The 16,206-nt window shown below is 39.0% G+C and overlaps 1 protein-coding gene across 3 annotated transcripts in view; it reads right to left on the bottom strand.

The window, feature by feature from the left end:
• Nucleotides 1–16,206, bottom strand: part of ZSWIM6 (zinc finger SWIM-type containing 6) — a 114,050-nt gene that overhangs the window by 95,245 nt on the left and 2,599 nt on the right. The window contains exon 1 of one of the 3 annotated variants that reach the window (XM_074931639.1): nt 1,617–1,668. The exons of the other annotated variants lie outside the window; for them this stretch is intronic. The gene's annotated coding sequence lies outside the window, so the exon portion shown is untranslated. Of the gene's footprint in view, nt 1–1,616; nt 1,669–16,206 lie in introns of those variants that run through there. 3 annotated transcript variants of the gene reach the window in all.

Here is a 16,206-nt window from a genome sequence, read left to right as displayed (position 1 = left end):
AAGCAATTTGCTCTCAGCAGATGAACGAGCTGAATTGTGCAACACCACCTTGCTCCATTTGTACAAGAGCTTACTTTCCATATGTCATTTAGCCTGTACAGCGCAATTGGGCTGCTTTCTTGTTATCATGTTGCTGCACTTAAGCTCCTCTTCTTTGTGCCTGGAGAACTTGATTTTATTTCTGCCAGCACAGCCCTCCCCCAGCCCAGTCACAGGTTACCAGTGGCTACCCCTCAAAGTGGAACACAAATTTCTCCTCAAGAAAGTTCTCTCCAAGCATTGCTGCTGAGTCATAGGGTTAAACAGCAGAATAAACAAACTGAAGAGTTAAAGCAGTCACAGAGTTAGATCAAGGCTTTGTGGTCATGGTTTAGATACAAAGAAAAACTAAGGAGAAGATGAGTAGCATTCCTTTAAGGTTATCTAAGTAATAACACACATGCAAAATAAGAGGTACTATGGCTGTGGAAGGAGCATTACAAAAGCAAGCACATCAGGATACTGGTTTACAAACATCAGGGGTCGCTTATTTTGAATGAGTATTTCCATAACACTCCCGCATAATGCTGTATTCAGGAAAACCCAAGAGCTCCAAGACCTACAGGGTTTCTTTATTTAATCTAGTTTAACCTCAGCGACCCCCCCCCCATTCCTCACCACAAGACAAATCACACCACTTGTGCAAGTACTTCTGTTTTAACAGAATTACTCTGTGCATTGCAGCATTTTTTACAATCCAAAAAGCAGTATACAAAAACATACAGTTTTATTTGTGAAATATTAACATCCTTAAAGACAATAAGATAAAAATAAACTCTTGTGCTTCAGTAACACCACAATTGGGGGAATTAAGATTCCAGATATGTTTCCGATTTGCACTCATGCTGCCAGCTGCCTTTACACATGCTTCTGCAGAAAAAAGCCTTTCCCCCCCTACTAAAGATCTTTGTTCTACCCAGAGGCCAGCTCACCTTACCCCCAAAAGCCTGAGCTTTTGTCAGCTGTTCACTCAAACAGCTGTGGATGTATGAAAAACCTATTACCACTGAGAGAAAATGAAAGCTGGCAAGTAGTTTCTGGTTTTACAGCAGAAGGTCTCCAAAACATGCAAGTATTCCAATATATTCAGAGATTTTTTTTCCTTCTCCCTCTCACCCCTATGTTGTATTAGCTTCAAAATTAGTCTGTGTAAACAGCATGATAAACAAACTCAGAGTGCCAAAAACAGGCTATCCCCCTGCTTACTCCTAACGTGAAATGTGAGAGTGTTAGCAAGAACAGCAGCAGAGTCATCCTCAGCACATAGGGTTAATAAAGGTTTTCCTGCAGGTTCTGTTCCTGCTTTAAGTAAAAGGCTAGGTGGGTTGATATAAATCTAACAGGGTAGATGTATATCAACTCTGAATGATGTCAACAGAAGAAAAAAGTTATTCTATCCTTCCAAGCATGCTCAAGAATTTCATTACTTTCAGTGTACTGGTTAAAAGCCAGGGATTCCCTTCACCTGCTCTATTTTTCTCTCTAAAATAACCTGCTACTTATGGTACAGTTCCTGATCTGATGTTTTATTTGAGGTATAAACTTCAAATGATGACCAAGATACAGCACACACATACTTCATTCCGTCTTTCGAGGAAACGGTTTCCTAAGCGACCATGTTGAATGAAGCTATTCCACTTTCAGCTGAGGTTTCCGTTTGTGTTCCTGTTCTGTTCTCTCCATATACATCAAGTTAAAGCAGGCTTAATAAAGATGTGCCAAATTGCATTCAGAATAACCAGAATACCAAAAGATGAAAAGTTAGCAATTATACAGAATGTACTTCAAGTTTTTAGCAATTAAGAGTTGAAAGATTTTAAAAGGTTCACAACCATTGCATCTAATGAGGTCAGTGTCACATTCTGCTTACAAATAAGTGTTTTAAACCTCTACTACCTCTTCATAAACAGCATGGGATTCAGGTTTGCCTTTGCCTTTCTTTCTCATCACTACCACATGGGAGGGGGAAGAAGAGAAGGAAATGAACTGAAACCATCACGAAGTTCAACAGGAAGTACAGTGTGGACCTGTACATTCACCATAATCCATCATTCAGTATAGACTTTCCCTTCTTTTAAGGATGCTAGTATTTTCAAAATTGACCCACTGCTTTTAATTTCTTGATTTATTAAGTGTTCATAACAGTCTAAGTCAAGAATAGCTGCTCCTACCTAAAAGTTTCATACACATGATTCAAATGAACGATGTTCTGAGGCCTCCCAATAGTCAAGGTTTCAATCATTATGCATAAAAATAAAACATCTTCTGTTTGCTTTATGACCTGGTGCAGTTCTATTCTTGGGAAGATACTATTAAAGGGCACCTCTTAACAACTCAGACTAGTCAATTTTGTGCCTATTGTTTCTGCCCAAGTATCGTCACCTAAAACAGACCCAGGATTTGCACCCTGAATCTGTAACAGATTCAGCTTGATGGAAGCCTCTCAAATCACTGTACTCACTTTAAATTCAGAATCACAGAATCATCTAGGTTGGAAAATACCCTGAAGATCACCTAAATCCAACCATTAAATTCTTCTGGGATGAAGTAAGCAGAAGTTATGTGGTTAAAGTAATTTCATGAGTCCCAGCTCCTAGTCTGCACACAATTTTATCTCTGAAGATGGACACATTTAAAGAGACTACTAGATGAACTAAACCTGCCATCTCAGAGAGAACTCTCTCCTGAATTTAAATAGTACCCAAGTGGATAAAACTAAGCGAACAATTTTAGTAATATAATCTGAACCCACTATGATCTCTTCCTCATATCTTCAAAATTTAAAATCCAATAGTTGTCTTAGACTTCTCTACTAGGTCAAACAACATTGTATAACTTCACACCTACTGCAGCAACAAAAAACATGCTAAGGCACAGCTGGTGGCACATTCATTCCTCCACTGAAATTGCCCTGTGGACAGCCTCCCAACAGTGACTGGAAAGTAATCCACAGGACTTTACTCCTTGGTGGAAAGCAGTCAGCTGTCTTTCAGGAAAATGCAAGATAAAGGTCTGAAGAGGAAATTACAGCAAGCAGCTGACATGCAGCAGCTTATGGCCATGCACCCACAGGCAGCATTCTCACCTCCAGCTGGTGTGAAGGTATTTACGTAACACTTCTGGAGGGCTTTGGCAAGGATGGCAAGTGCAAGTCAGGATTCCTGAACCAGTTCTGCAAAATTCTGAACTTGTGAGCAAATCTGTATGCAAAGATCTAGGTATGTTCTTTTGGGTTTTCACAGTAGACTGTTTTCCACTCAACCCCAGAGCTATCATGAGAACATCCACTCTGAGCTGTCTGTTCCATTAAGAAACATCAACCCCAGTAAGTTTTTAAGTTTGGCAGGTTTGAGGAAGCTCACACAACTGTAGTGGACAACAATTCTAGGCTTCTAACCCCCATTCACATGCCTTTCCCATAAAATAATGCTTTTATACTGAGGTTATATTCAGTTATGAATAAAATGTGACTTAAAAATACTTTTCCTAGACTAACCTCAATCTGTCACAATCCTGGATTTGTGCAAATATAGTAATTAAGTTCATATATCCACTCATAGCAGATGAAATAACTTAAGAATTTCATGAAAATAACAAGTCTAGAAGCACTGCTCCTCTCCCCTTGCCCTGCTCAGGTCCCAGAAGCCTTCATCCTTCCTGGGATAGTACTTCTTATCCTGAATATAACTTATCCAAGATTCAAAATTGAACATTTTTGTTTTATTTGACTGCGTTTAAAGAACCTCTTGCATTACTCATGGGGATTGTTCTTTTTCCTATTTGCTAGCTTCATCTGAGCAACAGCACTGTGTATAGCTCAATAGCTCAACATCCCGTTCTGAACAACCGGCTTCCCCTGATTGTATTTGTCTACAATATAGCAAAGAGGAAGTAGGGGTAGAGATGGAGAGGTTAAAAAGACAGCTGTGAAACCGCACTAATCGGTACAAAAATTGAAGGACTGATATATGTGACTGCTCTTCACTCTCCCAAGTGGACAGGAGTTCAAGCTGGTACTTCTTTAACAAGCCTGACTTGCAGAAATCATGGCATCTTACGAAAGTATCACATTAAACACCCATAATCAGCCTAAAACATGGTTTACCTGCAGAGGTCAGGAAGGAACTAGAGACTTCAATTACGGTTGGGGAACATGCAGGTTCCCCTCTAGCAGACAACCAAGAGAGTTTAAGCAAGGTACTTTACCTATGTCCAACTCAAGGACCTGGTCTCTCACTCATGCATGCTTTAAAGAGTCTGACAGCCACAATCATTTAGGTAGAGCTGTAGGAGGGCCCTAGGAAGTAAGGAACCCAGATCAATCCTTCTGCATCAAAGTGGGCTACTGTTGAAAGCAAGCCAGTAATAAGCTTTAATCTCCGACCAGTGCAAGCAGTTGAGGAAACTCACAAAGCTATTTCAGACTCAGAGTGAGGTACATATCAGAAGTACTCAGTTTACAAGCAATAAGGTGATTTTTTCCCCTGTGTGCTAGCCCTACAAAGTCAGCTTGAGATCTCCAAGTCACCTCCATCATTTTCTTCCCAGGCATACTACCATTAGTAAAGACCAAGCAAGACAACTGAAGTCTGATATACTGCCATGACCTTGCAGCCTCCAGTAAGACTGCTGAGTGGCAACATATCAAAGTCCAAGAGGCAAAGAGAAGACTCCAGCTCATTTTTAGCTATGTTGGCTCAGCAGGCCTAAGGAGACAAAAAGCTATGAACACTTTAGCAATGGAAATCAACAGCCATGAATGAAAATAAATATAGAATATATTCTCTGGTCACCAAACCAACTGCATAATAAGCAGAAAAATTGCCTCAAAAGTCTGTGCTACAGATACATATGCTGAAGCTCAGCACTGTCTCAAGAGGGGGAAGAGATGAATTTTCAAGGCAAAACGCACCTTTTGCAATAGCTATGCAGATACAGAGAGACATGAACATGGATGATTGGAGTGAATAGTCAGGTATTTCCTTCCCCTTTCCTGCGCTCTTAAGGTAAACATTTATCTGGCTTTCTTTTAGCTACTGGTGGAGTGTGGGAGGGGTACTCATGACTTGGCTGAGGTTTTGTAACACAGAAGAACACTGGATGAAGACATGTGGAAAACTGCTCACTCATACAGGCCCAACCCACAACCTGGACTCAAAGGCCTGTGCTGCTCTCTCTGGAACAAACCAGCCACCTTTTGCTATGGGTGCATTCCCAAGCACAGCAGCCATCTCCTTTCCCCAGGCAGCAGTCAGGGCTTCATGATAACTTTAAGCCAGTCTAAGTATGACTGACACAGAAAGGAGCCCTGCCCTTCTTGGTAACCCCCTCTTGCAATCTCCTCTCCCTTGAATCAACAGTAGCATTTTCTTGGCCAATAAACCAAGTAAAACTCACCCAGCGAGATCTGAATTCATAAGCAGGCCACTTCTCTGGCTCACCACACAACTCCACAAGCCCTGACACAAACTGCAAGCTTGAGAACTGCAGCATCCCTTTGACAGCACTCTGCATTTAATCCAGCCTAAAGCAATCAAATAATTTCAGGGTGAATAACAGAGTGGTCTCACAGTGGATGAAGTTTGTTAATGACAATCACGAAAAACCTTTCCAAAAAACAAGTTTATAAGCACAGCAATGTGCATTTTCTGTTCTAAAAGTTACACAATGAGGCACAAAGCAGTAAATGAGTCACAGCACAGCAAATGAGTCAGTTATTTCATTTACCATATTCATGACTAGAGTATTTCACAATGGAAAACATTTATTTTCATAGGCCTGTTTCATACTCCATCCTTGGAGGAGTTCACCGAGTGACAAGAAGGAGCAAGTCTGCTGGAATGGACTCTTGGAGAGGGGCTCCCACGCTCACAACCACGCTGTGCTCCTGTATCAGCAGCTTTCATTAGTGTAGCAGACTTGGTCAACCAGGAATGTGCACCCTCCCTAGAAAAAAGGGGGGGCAAGACTGATAACATTGCTAAATTGTAACTGGAAATAAAGTTTCAACCTCTTTCAGAGTAAAGGTTTATGGCCTTTGTCCTTTATGGTCTTTGACAGGCAACCTAAGGTTACCAGCCTTAGAAGACAGACATCAGGCTTGTATTTTAGCTTTAAACTCACATTTACAAAGATCACAGACTACTGGTGTTGGCCTTGGATCAGCACACCACCTTCATGACACCGTCCAGGTTTTGAAGGCCAGTACAAGAGCCTCTGAACAGCTGACAATCACAGCTCAAGCTAATGGAGGCCCTGCATCACCACCAGCATGCCCATATCAGGGCTAATGAGCTGTAACCACCACACTAGACACTGCTATTAGACACCTACAGCATGTACCGATAACAAACCTCACAACATCCCACTGCTCAGAAGTATACTGGTTCCTGTGGAAGAGCAAACTGACAACTGCCCAGCAGTGCTTTTGCCTGTGGAAGAGGAGCTGCTCAGTGCTGAGAGCTCAGAGCTCTTCAGGGGACAATCCTGTCATAGGTCCCTCCAGCCTGTGCTGAATGTGCTGCTGTTGACTTGCGCTACTTATATCCATCTATTGATGGAAGATTAAGCTGCAGGCTACCTCTGCAGCAGTCCCACCTCCAGCCCACCTTGCAAACATACCATCCCCACTATTTCTGGCACTTCAAACCAGCAGCAGCTGCAATACAGGTGGATCTGCTCTGACTTTCTATTTTATTCACTCACCACAATCCCACATCCCTAGGCCCTGGATATTCATTTCCTCACCAAGGCTGCAAGTAATGCTACCCGCTTCCCAGGCTGCCTGGCCCAAAACACAGCTACAGGTAAAACCCCCATGCCTACCAATCAAGCTACAGGCATGCTAGGCTAATATACAGACTTCTTTTTGCAGCCTTATGCTGCTGACTCTCCCACCTCATTCAATCATTAACTTTTGCCTGAGGTGCTTGTGTTATATCACACACCATCTTCTCGCTCCCACGGCCAAGTCACTGACTATGCCAAGGCCCTTGCCTGGAATGTGGTTCTGCCATTGGGACTTTGCTGGTTCCAGTGCAGTGCATCATACCGGGATGGCTCTCAGCAAGGTCCCCAGTGAAGATCTTGCCTGGATGCGTTTCAGAATTTGGATTCCTTTACCTTTCAGTACTTCTACAAATCAATGATTCCTGTCCCAGAACTTCAGACTTTTGCTGGCTTTTAAGGTTCTCCTTTTACTTCCTAAAATCACAACTTAGTGTCTCACTGCACAGTCATCTTCCTCTGCTTCCTCCTTTCAGTAGATATTTCTCAAGACTTGATCTCTACTTCTTAACTTCCTTTTGTTATTCAAAGAGGGAGGGGAAGATGAACCTCATAACAGGCAGGATTCACTAAAATTCATGCCCATGATTCACATCTGTTTCCATTCATCCAGTCTAACATTTCACTAGTTATCATTTCATACTTTGAGTAATCAGGAAGTAGAAGCTTTGATCTTACTGCCATCTTGCTCCTTTAAAGCTTACTCTACATGCTGGGAGTATTCAGTTTTCTGACCACACCAGCACCCTTCCTTGTGCCCTCCCTGCATATACAAGTTCTTCCCTTTAAACCAAATAAAAACTTTGTCTCTCTTACCTACTGAGATTACAATGCTCACATTTGTTCTACATTTCCAATCTTTACCATTTATCTTCTGTCCTTATCAACATCGGGTTTGTCTTCCACATGACCCCTCATCCAAAAGAAAAACTTCTCCAGTCCTTCAGATCACCACCCTAGCAACTCACAACAGCTCTCCTCCTCTTTCCCCTTTCTACTTCCTACCTTTGTCTAAAGAAGTGCTTAAAGCTGTGCATCACTCTTCATCAGATTCCTATCTTTCCTCACTGCACTCCCAATCCTTATTCTCAGGTCAGCACAATATATAGCCCTAGAAATAAAAAAAAAAAATCTCTTCAAAAGTCTAGTACCACAAATATTCACAAGTGTGGGAAAAAAAAATAAGAAAATACGTCTCTTTTCTGCAATACACAATGCTTGAAAATTAAGCCAGTTATTGCCTATTGAGGAGAATTAACCACAATTTGGTTTATAGTAAAGGAAATACAGTTATATTCTATGATCTTATCAATGCATATTTAACTATGAATAATTTTGTTTCAAACATTTGCACAAAATGAAGACAATGGGTTTGTTTTACCACTGTAATGGTGGAGCCTCCACCATGACTCAACTGAAAGAGCTTCTGCTTCTGACAAAGTACAATTCAACAAACATCCTTAAAATAAATAAAGTTTGCACCTTCTGAAGAAAAGAGTGTTTCCTTTAAAACTGGGACACAAGGTTGAAGGGAGAAAGAACACCCGCTTCATAACTTTAAACATATTTTACAACTTCAGAAGCTACAGGACAGCTAGGTTACAGTTTTCTAACCTTATTTCCATTTTGAAAGTTTTGTTTCATTTTGTATGAAAGAATCTATCAGCTTCCATGCCTTTGCTAATACCCACTGAAAGTACATCATATAGAGGAAGCAGTCATTCAGATTATATCTCCCTTAAATACACTTTTTCAGGGATCTACTGAGGTCTCTGAACTCTACCTTCTCTCAGGCATCACCACTTCCCCACCTCTCTTCCTAGCCTCTCATCTGTAAAGGTCAACTCAGCATTTTACGGTATCTCTTCAAATACATCTTATTCAGTGAACCAAACAAACTCTTGTTTACTCCTAAACACTTCCTCACTCCTGCCAAACAGCCACTTACATTTATCATCTACATAGCTACCCTGAAATCAAGTCTGTACGTTATTTCCAGAATACTTGACAATGTAAAGTTTGATCACTGAAAACTGTCAGTAAAACTAAGTGGTATGCTGCTTCTAAAATTTTTAAGTAATGCTAATCAAGTTATTCTCAGCTTCGTTATCCCACCAGACTGCCATGGCTTCTGTTACATCAAGTCCCATTCCCAGTCACTGCCTCTCATTCATGCATTAGTAGCACATTTAGCTAAAGTCACCTCTAATTCATGCATTTAGACTTGACCAGGAAAGCTGTATGATGGAACTCATGTATCATGGATTGCAATAACAAAAAGCTAAAAAACAGCTACACATTTTAGGTCATTCTCATCCCTCTGCTCTAGAAGAAGCAAAATCGAATAATATGACTACACTAAATCCAGACACAGAATATAATGGATTTGATATTTTACCCCCAAGACACTAATTGCACTCAGTTTGCAAGGTTTCAGTTTACATCCTAAATCAATGGAGGAACTGAGACTCATTTTGCATGTACAACAGCAGCACAACCATTTGTCCCAGTTGTCACTGGTCATAACACAGTATTTCAGAATAAAAATATTCCAGGTTTTCTTTCTTTAGCTAATGTGTTAAACGATTCATTTAGACTATCGATCTTCCCCTGTTCTTGAACTTTTAAAATCAGCAGACTCAGCAGAATTTTCTTGAAGAAGCACAAGCCATGTTTAATGAGGCCAGCTTTGTAAATATGCAAACAAGTGTTTTACTAAGACTACTTCTCACCTTCCCAAAGCAGTGCACTGTATTCCACAGACAGGAGAAGCAAAATAAGTGCTTCATTAAGGCAACTGCTGTGTGAAGTAACCAATAGCTTACTGTAAGGTTCTCCTCTTAACTTTGCTGATATGCTCACGTTCTCCACAAGATTCCAGGAAGATTATGTGTAGATGTATTTGTTAATGAATTCTTAACACAGACATTTTATCTGTCATCCTTTCATAGCTGCAGGCAAGTGACAAAAATGACCAACCACCAAGCATATAAAACCCTGAAGACCACACTTCCTGCATTTATTTACTTTCCATAAATGCACTATCAATCCCATCAATAATCACTGAATATGGATTGGTGCTTCCTGAACTTTAGGCCAGTCAAAGCCAAAGCTGAACGAAGAAATTAAATACTAATATAAAGCTCAGCAGCTGCTCTTGACAAGGGTAAGCTAGAAGCTGATTTGCTGAAGAGAACTTGTGCTGCCACTACACCTTGCACACATAGCTGAACACTGCTATGCAGAGAGAAGCTGCAGGCCACTAGTATAAAATAAGGAAGAGTCAAATTTGAAGTATAAGAAAACAAATCTGAGACAGCCAGTGCCAGTAAAAGAAGCAAACTTGATCCTCTATTTCAGATTGTAAATTTGTCTCACACTTTATAAAACAGTTTATCAACTTTTAAGTACCTCTGTGGTCAAATGTTCTTTATTTCATTAGTCAGTATAAATTAAACATTGTAGTCAGCTGCACAATTCCTGCAGTTTTTCTACTGTATCTGCATTACTACAGGCTGTTAATAACCAGTTAGCAGTTAAATCTGGCATGCATAGAACAAAGTGCCTCATTTCTTAAAAGTCATACAGCTATGCAACATTTGATTTTCCCAGCCTTTAAAACAACTGTTTGAATGCAATTATTGTCCAGAAAAAAAATAGACAGAATCAAAGCCTATTTCTGTGAAATTTCTTTCTATTATGCCATTTTTCCCCACTTATTTCTGCAAAAATCCCATAACATATTAAAGGTCTGACACCAATTAACAATGAAAGATGACTTATGTAAACAGGCACACTTAAATAAAGCAGGACAAAAGGTAAGTCACCTGAATTTTTAACACATTAATTCAGTAAATGAGCTTTCAATTTATGTGATCAGCTAGCTCTACTAGCGTGAGTTTAAACTTACTGACAGGTTTTACTGCATCCTTCCAATTAACGTCAGACCTTCTGAGCCATTGCCCGTGCATTTCCCAAGCAAAAATTTCCAGACACTTCAAGACTGTCAAATGCACTCACTTGCAACAAGCAGTAGAGGGTCAGAGGGAAAAATTAAAAAGGAGAGTTTAATCTTTTTTTATTAAGTGTGTGATGGTGTGCATCACAATTACCTTAAAATATACTTTAAACACTGCTAAAGATTCCCCTCTCATAATTTGTTTTTCATTTTTCAGAAGGGTTTAATAAAATGTTGGTAAAAAGCCCACATTAAAAGACACTTCAGTTTATACTGGATTGTGTCAAACCAGAAAGTCTTTTGTAGGACTGCTCAGCTTGTACTGCAGGCCTTTTATCAGTTCTGACTTAACCACAAAGGAATTCTCTACACTGTAGTTACTATTAGAAGGCTACACTCCTTTGGTCTATTAGCACATTTGCAGAATTAAGTCAGAAAAAACTATTTTAAGATAGTGACTTACATCACATGTTTGCTAGACTTCCTGGTCTTCAATAACGGGGCCAAGACAACAAAGACTGGATGCATATTGCTACTTCGTCAGGAGACAGGACAGTAACGCACTGCAAGGGCATCACATAAATCATGGTAATTGGCATGTAGCTAAGAGAATGCAAACCAGCGTACAGTACCAGACAACATCTCCAGTGATCCAGGTCACAGAAGGTTATGAAGCCAAGTCAAGGGCTGCATACATATCCAGCTTAGAAAAACATTTTACATAGGTAGTCTTAGATAGTAAACAGAGAGGAAAAACTGGAAGTTCAAGGAGACAGATCTCCCAGAACAACAAGTGCAGTTGTTGGACAGTACTCAAGTATTCACATGCTGTCAGGCTGACTGCATTCCAGGCAATCAGAATTCACATTAAATCTGTACCCTTGTTGCACATGAAAGCTTTCTAAAATTTCAAATTAGTTCCTGTCACAGACTGCATATTCATAAATTAGGATAGCTTTTGTCAGTTAAAATAGTGCGGTCTCTTTTCTTCTTTTCTTTGTTTTTTTTTTGTTGTTGCTGGGGGTTTTTTTGAGGGGTGGGGGGCGGTGGTGGAGGGGGTGATAAAAGATGCAGTAAATTCTCCTACCTAATCCCCAAAGAAAACCTGCTGAAGAGAAAGCAAGTTAAGGGATGTCAGCTGCATCCCTATGCTACCATAACTTTTCACTCATTTTGTTATACTTGTACAAAACTTCACAATTTGTCTTGATATAACTAGATTAACTAGACAGTAGGTGATATTAACATTGAACCCATGCAGATATATCTTATAGCATGCCATCTAAGATACTTTATCCTTCACCAGTAAAAACTGCAGTACATGACAAAATACTTTTCACTCGAAGTAGGTTGTATTTTGTAAATTAGAACTTTACCAAAGTATTATGTAAGGGCTCAGTTTTAACGGGTTCATTAAAAATACAAATGATATGGCAAAATGCAGCAACTAGATACTGATTTTTAAGGAAATCTGTTTAGCCAATGCTGACTTTTAAATAGTTCCAGCCTACCCTCACACACAGATTTTGCTTTTAATTATTTGTTTATCTCTGAAAGTTAGAGTACAGAGAGAGAGTGAGCATGCGCAGGCATCAGTTGCTGGCATGACAACTGGCTCAAATTCAAGAATTGCTACATACCAGAACATCTGATCATATACAGAGATGGAATCACTTTCTAAAACAGAAAGTAAGCTTTGAAAATGAAAATTGTTTTCTTGGAAGTGATGAAAGCCTTGAAGTTAGAGGAAAAATAAAACGGGAGAAACAGGAAAAATGACATAAAACAACAAAAAAAATTTGTCAAGTCAACGAATATAGTACTTTTATAGAAAAGAAGATCAGTTGTCTTAAAACTGTGATGGAAAGTTATTTACAATTCATTTTCTCCTTAAAAACTAAATAAATTCTAGAGCAGTATTGACACTGCCCTATTACATTTATCCTACTATTCATAATTACATAGAAAGCTAGTACGAAGTTTTATTTTTGTATCGTGAAATCATATAAAATGCTTACTTTCTCTTGAAATCCAGATTAGGTATTTTTAGAAAGACTGAAAAAAAGTAGAAACCAATTTACAAAGTTTTCCACATGTAGTGATCTGGTCTTGAAAGAAAGCTTTTTTCCGTCTTTTCCCTCCCTTTTACGGTTTCTGAAGAAATTATTCAAGGTCAAGGACAGTACATCAGAGCACACACACTGAAAATAGCTTGAACATTCCCTAATTAACGCATTGCATTCCAAATCTAACAAGGAATCTGGAATGCATTCAGATGTCTCCCTTTCAGGAAGAAATATTTAAAAATTAGCGTACTCGTTTCTGTTACAGAACTTGAAAATAGTAGTTATTTCTTAAAGCAAACAAACTGGAATCAATGAAGATATTTTCCCAAGACTCTAATAGTCTTGGAACTAAGTAAAAAAAGAAGTCCAGCAAAAAGTCAGATATAATTTGTTTACTCCCCTACCACAATATTGTATTAACAAATTCTGGATTACTTGTTTTAGTCATACATTCCTAACCAAACCCCAGCATGAGGCTGACTGCAGAAGAAACCATGCTTGTTCCTTTGGCATGTCAGCAGATAAACCTCTCCTTAAGCAGGCAGAGTTCAACAGAATGAAAATTTCCTCTTGGAAAATCTTCACTATACGTGCCAGGACAATTTGGTATCACTGGACATCAAGAAATTAAGGCAAAAAACAGGGCTTGCATCTCCATAAATGACAGCCTTCATCTGGTCATGCAACTTCGTGTGACTTGCATTAAATGCAATTTTTTTACTTAATCCCTGTGTCCTACAGGCCTCATCAACAATTAGGTATATATTGCATGCATCAGTGAAGATCATCACATCTCCTAAAAGGTGTATTTCAAGTCATAGCACAAAAATATTTATACTGGCTTTGCTAATGAAGTACCTGGTGTGGTTGTACCAACAGAAAGGTGTTTCATATTATACTGTTGGCACTCAACTAGACCTTGAAAAAAGACAAATTACATTTGTTCCACAATTTCATGTTGTTTTGAGTACAGATGGCTATAAAGAACAAAAAATTATTAACTGGAATCATCATCCATTAAAAGGATCTTAAATTTGCTGACTACAATACACATTCCACCGGGATTACATGTAGCAGTTACCAATATGGTCTTGTAAAGCCTTCTCCTCTTCATGGTGAAAAAAAAAAAAAATGGCTTCTGGTTTTGAAAGCAATCACCAACTTTTAGTTCATATTTAAAAAGAAAAAAAAAGAAAAAATGAAAAGGGAGGAATAGATGATAAAAAACCACTTCTGAGTCAAAAGATAAATACTCATTGAAAGAAAATTGGTAAAAAAGTCACAAGTCTTTAACTTCATTTAAGAACCAATGAAAGAAACATCCAGAGATCTCTAACCATTATTTTACACTTGAGAAATTTTACTTTGTTTCTCTCTAAAAAGTGTATTGGTTACATCCCCCGATCACATATCACTGAAGTGCTTCAGAGAAATGAGTCTGCAGGTTCACACTGATGATGGCTGTTTGGCTAAACCCTCTTCCACAGACAAGGCAGTTCTCTAGCTCACATTAAATTCTAGAGCTATGGCAAGTGCCAGTCAATTAATTCTTTACATTATTTTCCTTCCTTAGGAGTCTCTTCCCTCCAACTCACTCCCTTGCCATTCATACCTAAGAGGCATGACTACTGTGATTACAAAGCCTCATGCTGCCATGGAAAGGACTATAACACCTTAAAGGAAGACCTGTATGAGCAAGCAGGGTCTATGCAACAGACAAATCGACCTCAAATTACAGACATACAAGGATACTCCAGGAGTACTTATATGACATATCAAAAAAACACTTCAAGTACTTCTAATGTGGATGCAGCTACAGCAAATAAAGCCAAGCTTTACAGCACTACAGCGAAGGCAATCTCCATCTTTCCTTAAGCAAGAAGAGTCATACCAGCAGAGGCACAGGTTTTTTTTCTTCTTCTCCTAGAATAGCTGCATTAAGGGCTCTCACCAGGTCAACTGTGCTATTGAGGGATCACACCTCTTCCTAACCTTGACAGCCACAGCTGTGACGATAATACAGTACTGTATACTAATTCAGGACTAACCTCAGAAACCAAATATACACTTCACCATCTAAAACTGTCTGCTTGCTCCTGGCATCTTCACAAATTTGGCCAAATGAAACACAATTTCTAATTTTCTTTCCAGATTGTTGTATTTAGCCACATAGTGCTTTCATGTTTAGACTGCAATTTTTACTAAAAATACTTGGTTTGAAATAAATGAAAAACATGTATGGTAGAAAAGCTCTGTTTCCTGCAGTTGAAAAGGTTTGCTTTAGGAGCCTGCATTCTGTAATTTTTAGGGTATTTTAAAAAAAGATACTTCATGTGTAAATTGAAACATATCAAAAAGCTATAAAAACATCAATAAATAACATGCAAATGAGATTTTGAAGCCAACTTCCTTGGAGAAAGATCTTTTAAAATTAAGTGATGCTAATTATTATGCTAGGACACTATTATTCAACTTCAAAATAGGTTAGCAGACAACTTTACTGCTTGGTTATTAAGAATATTATTTGTTCATATCACTGATGTGTCATCTTCATTTTATTTAGGATTTTCTTTTCATCAGACACATGAGATAAGTTGGGGGGGCACAAAGCAGGATCACATGAAGATTTTTAGCAGAACATAGACACAAGGTTTTTGAAATTCTCCCACTTGAAGAGTTGCCATGATAAAATTTTCTGAATGTTTATTCAGGGCTAGACTGAAAAAAAGAAAACTAGAAATCAGAAGCAAACAATTCCATTTAACTACCACTGAACTGAAATTTATGCATCTCCTTCAGAAATCAAATCCTGTATTCCCTGTTTATATTAATACTTAGGGTTACATGCAAGGCTGTTAGAACTGATATGTAATAAAATGCATTTTGTCCAACAACAGCACTTTTCCATAGTACAATAGCAAACATTTACAGAATTTCCATTACTCATACGGCAAAGAACATAAGTTCACATTTATATGGTCACTAAACATGCACTTAGATAAACTCAACGTTAAGTTTTCCTCAATGCTATATATTCAACCATATTATATGGAACCAATTCCATTCTCCACCCAGTGTAACTCACTCCACTTGAATTGGCTTTAACAGCTGAACCTTTCTGCTTCACAAGGAGTATCTTGCCGGCCCTAATGACACAGCTACCTATCCAAATTACACAAGAACTTTCCTACAGCAAGACCCAGCCTACCCAAACGCTCCACGACTCCCTCTCCAGGCAAGCCAAAGGCCTCTGTCAAAACAATTGACATGTTTCATATCACCAGCTTTCACTACTATTTTTGTGGGGCCTTCCAAAAGAGGCTCACATAAGGTTGGGGGGAAAAAAATCCAACAAAA

This window comes from Athene noctua, chromosome Z, assembly GCF_965140245.1.
Source record: "Athene noctua chromosome Z, bAthNoc1.hap1.1, whole genome shotgun sequence".
In the NCBI taxonomy this organism is placed as follows: domain Eukaryota; kingdom Metazoa; phylum Chordata; class Aves; order Strigiformes; family Strigidae; genus Athene; species Athene noctua.
The sequence above is the reverse complement of the archived record's forward strand: the minus strand, read 5'-3'. Positions and strand labels throughout refer to the sequence as shown.